The sequence below is a fragment of the Pteropus medius genome, unplaced genomic scaffold (genome assembly GCF_902729225.1).
Source record: "Pteropus medius unplaced genomic scaffold, Ma_sr-lr_union100, whole genome shotgun sequence".
In the NCBI taxonomy this organism is placed as follows: domain Eukaryota; kingdom Metazoa; phylum Chordata; class Mammalia; order Chiroptera; family Pteropodidae; genus Pteropus; species Pteropus medius.
The window spans coordinates 3,131,421-3,145,219 of NW_024350921.1; positions in this window are offsets into that span (position 1 = coordinate 3,131,421).

Below are 13,799 nucleotides of genomic sequence, written 5' to 3' on the forward strand. Positions count from 1 at the left end.
AGAGACCAATACCTGTGAAGGGGAGGAGAAAGTGAACTGCAATGTAAGCCCCACAAAGCCTCAGCTAACCTGGCAGGGAACTCTGAAGCAAGAACAATTCACCAGAACCACACCCACAAAAAAACTGTGCCTTTGTACTTTACCTCATTCAGTCACCAGTTGAGGGCTGCTCTCTTATTTGTCATGCAAACCTGAGTATGACCTGAGGCCAGGTGGCCTCTCTGCAGTTGGAGTGGATCCTGAAGGAGCTGATGAGCAGAAGCTGTTGCTTCTCATATTCCCCACACTGGGTGTGGGTGCTGCCATAAAGCAAGTGGCACACCTTCACATCTGTCACAGTCCCCCCACACCCTGCTCAGATCCATGCTTTCCACATGTGTTCAGGGAGCAGCTCTTCCAAGATTCCAGTGAAACTCCATCTCAGAGAGGAATAAGGAAGTTATGAGAAAGACCGCACTGCCACATTTGGTTGTGGAGTCACAACTAATACCAACATAATCCCCCTTCTTTATTATCTTAGTGTCTTAGCTTGAACTGCTATACAAAAAATACCAGAGGCTGTGTGACTTCAACAATATTTATTGCTCACAGTGCTGGAGGGTAAGAAGTCCAAGATCAAGTCACTGGCAGATCCAGTGTCTGATGAGCACCTGCTTCATGGTTTATAGACAGCTGCCTTCCCACATGGCAGAGGGAGAAAGACAGAGACAGAGATGGAGACAGAGAGAAAACAAGCTCTCTCCTGTCTCTTCTTATAAGGGCACTAATCCCATGATGAGGGCTCCACCCTCATGAACTAATTACCTCCCAGAAGCTCCATATCTAAGTGCTATCACATCAGGGATTAGGGCTTCAACATATGAATTTGAAGGACACAAACATTCAGACCATAGCACTTAGGTTTCTTTCACCTTCAGCTACCACCTCTGCTGGCCTTTGTGGCCCTTGGCTGCCTTCCTCAGGCCAGGGTGGCTGAACCTGTCCATTTACAGTCACAGCTGGGCAAAGTAGTACCAAGAGGAGCCCAGGTGGACCAGGTGGACCAGGTGGAGCACCTAGATTCCTTGCACATTATTCCCTGTCCTCATTGTGTAAGAGCCACCCTACAGTCTCCTAATGATCAGGATTAATTACTCTTGCTAAGTTGGTAACTTATGGTTTCTTGTGGTCCTGGCAACAAGGAACTCAAAGCAGCAGACACAGCTTATACTTCAATGGAACCTTTGCTGTGTCCCCTGACAAAAGTGTTTCCTATTTGGAGAGCAGGACTCGTAATCATGCTGAGCCCAGAGTTGTAAGGACAAGAAGCACAAAGTCCCTCCACAAGTTATTGGAAGGATGGTAAGTGAGACCACTTCTACTTTTTCCCCTTGGTTCTTGGACCCATGTATTCTTTCCATTGGTAACACCTCTCCATATAAGGTCTTCAGTACACATACTGCATGTCAGAGGATGGCACTTTACCCTCATAGAATATTGTCTTTGAGCTTGTGCTTTGGCTAGTTCTTCAATAGGCTGGCAGCTTCTGAGTGGTGTGATTTGTGGTACAACTGGTGGACTGCATGGTCATGGACTCACTCCACACCTCCCTTGCTGTAAATTAGTTCCCCTAGTTTGATGCTGTGTGGGATCTGGTTTAAAATGTAGGCTTTATTGAAACATGGCGGCATGAGAGATGTTCCCAGATCTCTTCCCTTGAAACAATAATAAGCCGAACACCTAAAACTAAACAAAAAACACACAAACTGCACACCAGCATGCCTGAGCATGGGATCTGCGCATAAGAGCTACCACAGGTCAGAACCCCGCGTATCGGGCGGTGGACTGGGAGAAACAAAGAAACTGCCTCTTGCAGCTGGAGCTCCTTGTAGGAGGAGGGGGAGGCAAGAAAGTGCAGAGAGTTCCCTGAACAGCCCTGCCTGGGAGTGCTGTGAGCTCCACGCAGCCAGCGGCAGTGCCTAATCATCAGGGCAGAAGGCAGAGAAACAGAGACAGAAGAAAAGCGGGGATGGCAGAGAAACAACAGCTGATTTTACCAGCCACAGTTGCAAAAACTGAGGCTGAGCGGCAGCCTCCAACTCCCAACCCAGAGGACCCCTCCTGCCATACCCTGAGATGGAACGTTGCGGAGCCCCAGGGGAATCTGAGCAAATGCTACCAAAACTATCACTAACACTGACAGGAACTGAGATTGAGGGTAGCGAACAAGAATAAACATCTATAAGGGGGCGGGGGGAAAGATGTTATTACACTTTGTATAAAGCAGAGATCCAAGAGGCTTAGACGTCACCTACTGGAAACCAAAAGAAAAGCACTTTCTTTGCAACAGGCTAGAGACTATTATATAATAAATCTTCTTTCTGAAAACAACAACAGCAACAACAACAACAACAAAAAACAAAAGAGTAGAACACACTTCCATTAATGCTCACGCAGAGAAATAGTCCATTAAACACTATGAACAACCAAGGTGACAAGGCAACTCAGAAAGAAAGAGAAAAATCTCTGGAAAATAAGCTTACAGACATAGAAATATGCAACTTAAATGACAGAGAATTCAGGATGGTACTTCTGAAAAAACTCAGTGACATCCGAAATGAATCATATCAACAATTTCAGGAATTGAAAAAACAACTAGATGAGCAGAGTGAATTCTTACCAAGGATATTGAAACCCTCAAAAAGAACTGAATAGACCTTCTGGAGATGAAGAACACACTGCAAGAGTTGAAAAATGAAATAGCAAGCTTGGGAAATAGAGTCGACAAATGGAGGAAAGGATCAGTGATATCAAAGACAGAAATCTAGAAATAAATCAGAAAGAAGAGAGAAACTGAAGAGTGAAAAATAATGAAAGAGAAATACAAGAACTAGCTGATACCATCAGGAAAGGAAATACGAATAATGGGCATTAATGAAGGTGAAGAAAAGGAGCAGGAACTAGAAAACATTTTCAGAGAAATAGTTGATGAGAATTTCCCAAATCTAAGGAATGAGCTGGAGCTTGGAATTCAAGAAGTCAATAGAACACTCAATTATCTCAACCCAAAAAGGCCTTCACCAAGACACACTGTATTAAAATTATCAAAAATCAATGACAAAGACAGAAATCTCAGGGCAGCCAGGGAAAAGAAGATGATAGCCTATAAAGGAAAACACATTAGATTATTCTTGGACTTCTCAGCACAAACCTTACAAGCCAGAAAGGAGTGGAATCAAATATTCAAACTATTAAGTGAAAGGAACTATCAGCCAAGGTAATGTATCTAGCTAAGCTCTCCTTTAGATATGAAAGAGAAATTAAGACCTTTCCAGACATACAAAATTGAGAGAATTCTCCACTATGAGGCCTGTACTACAGGAAATACTGAAAGAGGTCAGCTCACCTAAAACAAGGTGACAAAAACAAAATACATAATTAGGAGTAAAGTGACTACCAGGCAAATAGAAGCAGAGGAGTGCAACCCTTACTAGGAACAAGGCATTATAAACTTAAATAATAAGAAGAGAATTGCTATAGCAAGATAGTAATGAATGTACAGCATCTATAGGGACAAATTGAGATAACGATGACTGAAAAGGGGAGGATTCAAAGATGCAAATTCTCAAAGGGGAATGGGCGCACGCAGAAGAAAAGGGACAACTGTATATATATAACTATCCTTTTCATATTCGTAACGATAATCTCACTCCAAAGATTCAGAACCAAGTATATAACATAAAACAAGAAGAACCAGAGGCAAAATCCACAAAAGTCAACCAAAATAAAGAAAACAGAAACACAAGGACAAAGAAGCAATGGAAACACTGAGCTACCAGAAAGCAAAAGATAAAATGGCTATAAGAAGACCTCATATTTCAATAATCACCCTAAATGTAAATGGACTGAGCTCACCAATAAAAAGGCACAGAGCTGCAGATTGGATCAAAAAACAAAACCCAGCCATATGCTGCCTCCAGGAGACACATCTCAGTTCCAAAGACAAATATAGACTCAGAGCGAAAGGGTGGAAAATGATATTTCGAGCAAATGGCATTCAGAGAAAAGCAGGAGTAGCGGTACTAATATCAGACAAAATAGACTTTAAAATCAGAAAGGTAAAGAAAGATACTAAGGAGCACTTCATAATGATAAAAGGAATCATGCACCAAGAAGACGTAACACTTATTAATATCTATGCTCCCAGTCAGGGATCCCCAAAATAGGTAAAGCAATTACTAACAGAACTAAAGGGAGAAACAGACCAAAACGCTATCATAGTAGGGGACCTCAATACACCACCGCCAGATATGGACAGATCATCTAAACAGAAAATTAATTATAAAATAACATCCTTAAATGACACATTAGACCAAAGGGACATAAGTGACATTTATAGAGCCTTCCATCCCAAAACAGCTGCTTATACATACTTCTCTAGTGCACATGAAACATTCTCAAGGATTGACCACATACTAGGACACAGAGATAGCCTCAACAAATATATAAGAGGGTTGAAATCATACCAACCATATTCTCTAATCATAATGCTTTGAAACTAGAGATCAACTACAAAAAGAAAGCGAAAAGAACCACAAATAAATGGAGATTAGATAACATACTATTAAAGAATAACTGGATCAGAGAAGAAATAAAAAGAGAGATCAAGAGATACATAGAAATGAATGATAATGATAGTACAATATATTGAAACTTTTGCGACATGGCAAAAGTGGTCATAAGAAGAGTTCATATCATTACAGGGCTACCTCCAAAAAGAAGAACAAGCCCAAATAAACAACCTAATACTTCATCTTAAAAAACTAGAAAAGACCTTTTCAGACATACGAAAATTGAGGAAGCACAAATGAAACCTAAAGTCAGCAGAAAGAAAGAAATCATCAAAATTAGAGCAGAAATAAATGAAATTGAAAACAAAAAAAGCAATAGAAAAAATAAATGCAACAAAGATCTGGTTTTTTTGAGGTTAATAAAATGAACAAACTCCTGGCTGGACTCGCTAAAGAAAAAAGAGAAAGGACACAGATAAACAAAATCAGGGATGAAAGATGGGTAAATTATGACAGACACTGCAGAAATACAAAGGATCATATAAGAATACTATGAAAAAGTATATAACACCAAATTCAATAACCTAGAAGAAATGGACCAATACTTAGAAAAATACAACCTTCCTAGACTAAATCAAGAACTGGAAAATCTAAATAGACCGATCAGCAGTATGGAAATTGAAACAATCATCAAAAATCTACCAAAAAGTAAAAGTCCAGGACCAGATGGCTTCACAGTGAATTCTACCAAACATTCAAAGAAGATTTAATACCTATTCTCCTCAAACTCTTACAAAAAATCGAAGAGGAGGCAATACTTCCCAACTCATTTTATGAGGCTAATATTACTTGATACCAAAACCTGGTAAAGATAACACCAAAAAAGAAAACTACAGACTAATATCTCTCATGAACACAGATGCAAAAATCCTAAATAAGATACTAGCGAACCGAATACAGCAACATATTAAAAAGATTATACCCCATGATCAAGTGGGCTTCATCCCAGGGGCACAGGGATGGTTCAACATATGCAAATCAATTAATGTGATACACCTCATAAACAAATTAAAAAATAAGAATCATAAGATCATATAAACAGATGCAGAAAAAGTCTTCGACAAGATACAGCACCCATTTATGATCAAAACACTTCACAAAATCAGTATAGAAGGAAAGTACTTTAACATAATAAAGGCCGTATATGACAAGCCCTCAGCCAACATTATATTTAATGGTGAAATGCTAAAAACCTTCCCTCTAAGATCAGGAACAAGGCAAGGCTGTCCACTATCACCACTGTTATTCAATATATATTTGGAGGTCCTAGCAAGTGCAATCAGGCAAGAGAAGGATATAAAAGGCATCCAAATAGGAAACGAAGAAGTCAAACTGCCACTATTTGAGGATGACATGATTCTTTATATAGAGAACCCTAAAGACTCCACAAGAACACTACTAAAAACAATAAGCGAATACAGTAAAGTTTTTAGATACAAAATCAACATTCAAAAATTCATAGTGTTTCTATATTCTAATAACAAAGCGTCAGAAAAAGAAGTGGAAAAAATAATTCATTTTTGCAATTGCGACAAAAAGAATAAAATACTTAGGAATAAATCTAACAAAACATATGAAGGACCTATATAATGAAAAGTATAAGACCCTATTAAAAGAAATCAAAGAAGATACAAAGAAATGTAAAGATATTCCGTGTTCTTGGATTGGAAGAATCAACATAGTTAAAATGATCTTATTACCTAAAGCATAATACAGATTTAACGCAATATCCATCAAAATCCCATCGGCATTTTTTAAAGAAATAGAACAAAAAATCATCAGATTTGTATGGAAGCACAAAAGACCTTGAATTGCCAAAGCCATCCTGAGAAAAAAGAACAAGGCTGGAGGCATCACTCTGCCTGACTTCAAATTATACTACAAAGCGACAGTAATCAAAACAGCATAGTATTCGCAGAAAAATAGACACACGGACCAGTGGAACAGAATTGAGAGTCCAGAAATAAACCCATATTTATATGAGCAAATGATTTTCGACAAAAAAGCCAAAAACATACAACGGAGAAAGGAAAGCCTCTTCAATAAGTGGTGCTGGGAAAACTGGAAAGCCACCTGCAAAAGAATGAAACTAGACTGTTGTCTATCACCACACATCAAAATTCACTCAAAATGGATTAAGGACCTGAATATAAGACTTGAAATAATAAAATGTATAGAAGAAAACATAGGAACTAAACTCAAGGGCCTTGGACTTAAAGAAGATTTCGTGAATTTGACCTCAAGGGCAAGGGAAGTAAGAGCAAAAATAAATGAATGGGACTACATCAAACTAAAAAGCTTTTGCTCAGCAAAAGAAACTGTCAACAATGTAAAGAGACAACCGTCTGAATGGGAAAATATATTTGCAAGCAACACCTCCAATAAGGGCCTAATATCCAAAATATACAAAGAACTCATATGACTCAATAACAACAACAAAAAAACCCAAACGATCCCATCAAAAAATGGGCAGAGGACCTGAACAGATACTTCTCCCTAGAAGACATACAAATGGCCAATAAATATATGAAAAGGTGCTCAACATCGCTAGCTATTAGGGAAATGCAAATCAAAACCATGATGAGATACCATCTCACACCTGTTAGAATGGCTATAATCAACAGGACGAGTAATAACAAATATTGGAGAGGATGTGGAGAAATAGGAACCCTCATACACTACTGGTGGGACTGCAAATTAGTACAACCACTGTGGAAAGCAGCATGGAGGTTCCTCAAAAAATTAAGAATTGACCTACCATTTGTTCCAGCAATACCTCTACTGGATATTTACCCCCAAAACTTGAAAACTCATATTCAAAAAGATATTTGCACACTGATGTTCATAGCAGCATTATTCACAGTGCCCAGGACATGGAAGCAACTGAAGTGTCCTATGATAGATGACTGGCTAAAGAAGCTGTGGTACATATATACAATGGAATATTACTCAGCCATAAGAGGAGATGAAATACTGCCATTTGCAACAACATAGATTGATCTTGAAATAATCATACTAAGCGAAATAAGCCAAACAGAAAAGGTTGAAAATCACGATATCACTTATATGTGGGATATAAACCTAAACGTAACACATGAACAGGACAAACAAACAGAGACTCATGGACATGGACAATGGACTAGTGGTTACCAGAAGGGCAGAGGGCAGGGAGAAGGGGAAAATAAAAAAATAAAATGTTAAAAAAATTATGTATATATAGTATGAAAAAAATAATAAATAAAACTGGCATTTAAAAATAAAATAAAATAAAATGTAGGCTTTATTATTTATCCAGATAGACTGGGGCCAACGGATCAAGAAATGACTGCCATTGACAAGATAATTTGTTACAGTTCCCAAAAGAGGAGGCACACCATACCATGCAGGGTCACATGAAGAGGCACTAGGGCTGGTCAGGAGGCAGAGAGACAGGGAGCTGGGTAGGGAGTGGGAAATGTGGGTAAGAGCCTTTATTGTAATTTCTGTGAAAAGGAATGGGCGAGGCAGGGCAAGCAGGCTTAAGATTGGCTAATTTGAATAATTTCAGAGGGTTCTGTGGTGTAAGGGCTATCCTGAGTTTTCTGGTACCCGTCCCAGAGATGATTAACGCAAGGGAATATTGGTTCAGTGTAAGAGCTGATAGAGGAGGTGGTTGGATTAGTTTGCGTATAAAAGGCACGTTCACATGCAACTCATTTACTATCTCTAGGAATTAGCTAGGCTTAGGAAATAGAGTCTACCCAGGGTCAACAAGGCTGCAGATGTCAAAACATCAGAATATATTTATAAAAAAGCATACTTGATACAAGAGCACACATCAGTGAATCAAACAGTGTGTAAGCCCTTGGATGGTTGTGCTATGGCTGTATGAGCTGGAAAGGCAAACCTGTGTCTTTCCTGTGTAAATGAACTGTTGGCCTTTGCAGAAAGAGGCTCAATGCAATCTTTGAGGAATGGTGCCACATTTCAGGCTTAGCGTTGATTTCTGCTGCTGGCAGGTCAGATATTTGGTAGGGATGCTAGCAAGATCAGCTCGGAAAGTGGGAATCCATGCTGTTGGGCCCATGTGTAGCATCCCTCTCTGTTATCACGGTGCTCACCGTGCCAGCACTTAGATGTTTGGTGATAGAGGCTGATGACAAAGTTGGGAGATGTTTATGTCACCCAGTATAATGGCAAAAGCAGTATGGAATATGCTATGAAATATGCTGTCTTTAAAAACTGAAGCGATTTATCATGCATTGTGCTTCCTTCTTCATCATAAGAGATACAAGATGGATTAATTTGTCTTTTATTTTGAAAGAGATGTCCCAGTATGACCCTATTCACCAAACCCTTAAAAATGTTACTGATGAGGCCAGCTTTTAAAACTTTGTGAGTTTTTTTTCTCCCAACTTCTGGAGTACATATGCCTTACCAAGGCCTCCAGTGTGCTAGCCACATCTTACTTATCTAGCCTAATCAATATAATGTCATTTATGTAATAGATCAATATGGAATGTATAGATAGCCCATATATCTTCAAACAATATTATGACAGAAGGTGAGTTAACATAACCTTGGGCAAAACTGTATATGTATATTGTTGTCTGTTCCATGTAAAGGCTAACTATTTCTGATACCCTCTAATGATGATTGAAAAGAATTAATTTGTCAGACCAGTGGCTGCCTAGCATGTCTCGGGCTGTATCACTCACTTAGCAAAGCCAGTAGCTGCAGCTATGGCTACTACTCTACTGATCCTGTGGTCATCTATAAACTTCCTCCAGAATCTATCCAGTGTAACTGGTGATGGAAAGGAGATATGATAGAGATTACCATTCCTGTACCCTTTGTGTGCATAGAGGTAGTAGCACTAACCTCAGACACCCCAGGCAATATTATTTTTGATTGACTGTCTTGATTGGAGGAGGTGTGAGCGGTTTCAAAGGTTTCTACTTGACCATCTGTACTATGATACTTCATGCACCATATTTCAATGTGAGGGTAGCATCAACTGCCACCTACGTTGATCCAATTATACATTTGGCGAATGTGGAGCGGACTGCTGGGTGGATCTGCAGACCCAATGGACACACTGAAATATGAACACTGACCAATACTTTGTTTATTGGCTTTCTTCTGTATGACTCCATCTCAACACGGGGCCACGATAACGCTTTGGGCTCTCCAAGGTACCTGTTTAGCACTTGTTTCCAACAGTTCTCAAAATGTCTAAGTATTCCTTTTTCCAAGTATACAGTTACTCAAGTAAATCACTGTAGATCTCTTTGAAGAGGGACGTTACTGTGTATACTTGCTGTGGCATTGTAGCATTTTTTTTTTCAGGAATATGGCTATCTCTTCAATCAGTGAGGTCTAGGTCTGAAAACTGGCTCAGCACAGACTGGGATCAAGTGCATGCAAAAGACATATCTGATAAAGGACTATTATCTAACATATACAAAGAACTCTTAAAACTCAATAAGAAGAAAACAAACAACTTGATTTTACAATAGTCCAAAGACCTAAGCAGACACCATGCCAAAGGAAATATACAAATGGCAAATAAGCATATGAAAAGATGCTCCACATCATACGTCATCAGGGAAATGCAAATTAAAGCAATAATGAGATAGCACTACAGACCTATAAGAATGGCCAAAGTCCAGAACACTGACCACACCAAATTCTGGAGAGTAACAGCAACTCTCATTCATTCCTGGTGGGAATGAAAATTGGCTCAGCCACTTTGGAATAGGGATTGGAGGTTTCTTACAAAATTAAACATACTTTTGCCATATGATCCAGAAGTCACCCTCCCTGGAATTTACCCAGAGAAGTTGAAAACATGACCACATGGATATTTACGGCAGCTTTATTCATAATTGCCAAAACTTGGAAGCAACCAAGATGTTCTTCAGTATGTAAGTGAATAAACTATGGTGCAATCAGACAATAGAATAATATTCAGTGCTAAAAAGAAAATGAGATATCAAGCCGTGAAAAGACATGGAAGAACCTTAAATAAATATCCTAAGTGAGAAAAAACAGTCTGAAAAGCCTATATTCTATAGGATCCCAACTATATGACATTTTGGAAAAAGTAAAACTATGGAGACAGTAAAAAAGTCAGGGGTCACCAAGGTTTGGGCCGAGGGGGTGGGGGATGGATAGGTGAGCACAGAGGATTTTTAAGGCAGTGAAAGTACTCTGTATGGGACTACAATGATGAGCACATGCTATTTACATTTGTCCAGACCCATAGAATGTACAGCGCCAAGAGTCAACCATAATGTAAACTATGGATTTTGGGTGATAATGACAAGTCAGTGTAGACTCAGGGATCATAACAAATGTGCCATCTGGTGGGGGACGCTGATAAGGGGAAGCAAGAGATTCATGAGAAATCTCTGTATGTTCCTCTTAATATTGCTGTGATCCAAAATTGCTCTAAAAAATAAAATCTTAAAAATAAATTAAAAATTGGCTCAGGTCAAAAAACTAGATAAAGTATGTGACATTTTATTGGAGCTATTGCTCTCAACCTCCTACTCATCCATCCTTGATTTCTTCTGCTGATACAAGTTGAGTGGTATGCTTGTTGGTAGTCCATCTATTTTGCTTCTAAGGACACCAAATTCTATTAATCATCTCTGTAATTCTCTGTGAGTCAGGCCCCCTTGGCTGCCATTCCAACCTTGTCAATCTTTTAATAATTGTTGCCCTCTGGCTTCTAGAAGTTAAGTGCTACCACTCAGCCTCTATTGTCTTGAGGTTATCAGGGAGCCAAGTTCTGTAACAGCCTCCCCTATTCTCAGCCTTCACCTACAAAGGAGAATCACTGCAATGCAATTCTGTCATTAACTACCCAGAGTTAGGGGAAATTCCATACGATAAGGGCACAGTCCCTCACAAGATTGCCCTCACTTCAGACACATCTGATAAAGAATGTCTTTATCAGACATTGTCTTTGTCTTTGCTCTAGCCTCTCCATGGCCAGTGGCAGTCTTGAAAAGGAAAGCCTGTGTTGCCAATATGGGACCCTGAATCTTAGTATCAGAAGGGAGCAGAGGAGATTTTAGCTGCAGGGTCAGGGGTTCCCAGGCAACTTACATTTTTTAAAAACTGGTTGCAAATTTTGAGTTCCCACAATGCTCTTATGCTCAATAATTTGCTAGAACAACTCAGAATTCAGGAAAGTGCTACACTTACAATTATAGTTTTATTGTAGCAAAAGGATACAAATCCAAACTAGTAAAAGGGAGAGACACAGAGGGTGAAATCTGGGAAGGTTTGAAATATAAAGCTTCCATGTCTTCAGGACATGTCACTGTTCTGGCACATTGATTTACAATAACCAACCAGGAAGATCACCTGAGCCTTTAGACTCTAGAATTTTCATTACACAGGCATGATTGATTGAATCATTGGCCATGTGATGAAACTCAATCTCCAGCCAGTCTTTCCTCCTGGAAGTTGGGCTGATATCACGTGGCTCAAAGCCCAAACTCTCCAATTATACTGTTGGTCTTCCTGGTATTACCATCCCCTATTCTGACTCATCTCATTAGCATAAACTCAGGGTTCTACTCTGACAAACAAAGACACTCCTATAGCTCAGGAAATTCCCAGTTTGGAGGTTGTCTCCCAGTAACCAGGGACAAAGACAAAAGGCAACAGCCACAAGTCACCTTTTTAGTGAGGCTGCTGCCCCTCAGACCAATGTGGCCTCTATGGCTTTGGTCAATGATGTATCCTCTAGATTTTCCCGTGGGACATAATCATCTGCTGGGGCTTCCAGCCATCCAGAATATCCATTCAGCATACCTGTTTCCCATAACTTTTTAATTCCTTTCTCCACTATTTGACACAGCAAGATCCTGCCACTTTGACTTCACTCAGTGTGAGCCACTGCCTTTTGCACACTTCTGGGAGCCATCCAAGTAGCAGGCTTACATTGTCTCCTAGAGGCCTCACCAGGGTGCTCATACCTGTATTTTAATGGACCCTTTTTAAGTCAATAAATGCTTTCCTATCTAATTTTATTTTCTTGCCGTTGAGATAACATACTAAGAATACAGTCTCACATATTCTCTCCCAGCTACTAATATATGTTGTTCAGGTCTGAAAGCACATTTGGAAATACATGCTACCACTGTTTATCAGGCCCAGGATATCCAGGCTGAGTTACACTATGACAGCCCTAATTATGACCAAAAGGGAAAGGGGTGGGTCCTAAGGGGTCCATATGTTATTTTGTTAGAGAAAGTCTTCTGCATTTCCTTCTATCTCATGATTAGCAGAAAGGAGTGCTAGTTCTTAATATGGAGAATTGGGCCTTGTCTGCAGGCTCAGGAAGTTCAAACGTGTCTTGTCAGTCATCTATATGCATCTACTTTCATGTCCTATTCCATGTCAAAAGGGCCTAACTTGGGTCCTGACCTTGCAATAACAGACCTGCCTTGGTGGGACAGTTGGTCACATTTGAAGCTCATCTTCTCTGACTACTACAACCTGGGCTTCGTTCCTCGACTTTCTTTCTGCACTCTGCTATATATGACAGCTCCTTGTGAAACAGAAGTGACATCAGCAAAATGCCAGAGTAAGTAGCTTCACACTCTCATTCCTCCACAGAAATATCACAAAACAAGTAGGCACTGTCAGAACCAATGTTGTCAACACTCTGGAAGATGGTTAAAGGTTTGCAGTATATAAATGAACACCGAACTAAGACAGTAGGAAATATTTATGGTGTTTTTACTTGTCTTTGCCCTACCCTCTCCATGGCCAGGTGGCAGTCTTGAAAAGGAAAGCTTGTGTTGCCAATATGGGATCTTGGTCTTGCTATCAGAGGGGAGCAAAGGAGACTTTAGCTGCAAGTTATTAAATATGTTTGTTCTAACCCATCTGGAGACTGCCTGAAGGACTGATGCAGGGTGCTGGCTTTTGTTTCACTTTACTCAGAGTTTGTACCAGAAAGGTAGCATTTTTTCAGTGCTATGCCAAGAAGTTATTTGCAGATGCCTGGGGCCAAAGATGATGCTCAAAACTATAATAGATGATTTAAGGCTTGGGAGCAAAACTGGAGAGTTTCTTTGGAAGCTAGAGTATTTAAAAACACCATGTATATGGAAGAATTTGGCTGATTCCAAGTCTCAGTGCAAATCCAGCTAAGTGCTGAAGGAGTGCCCAAGCACAGAACTAATC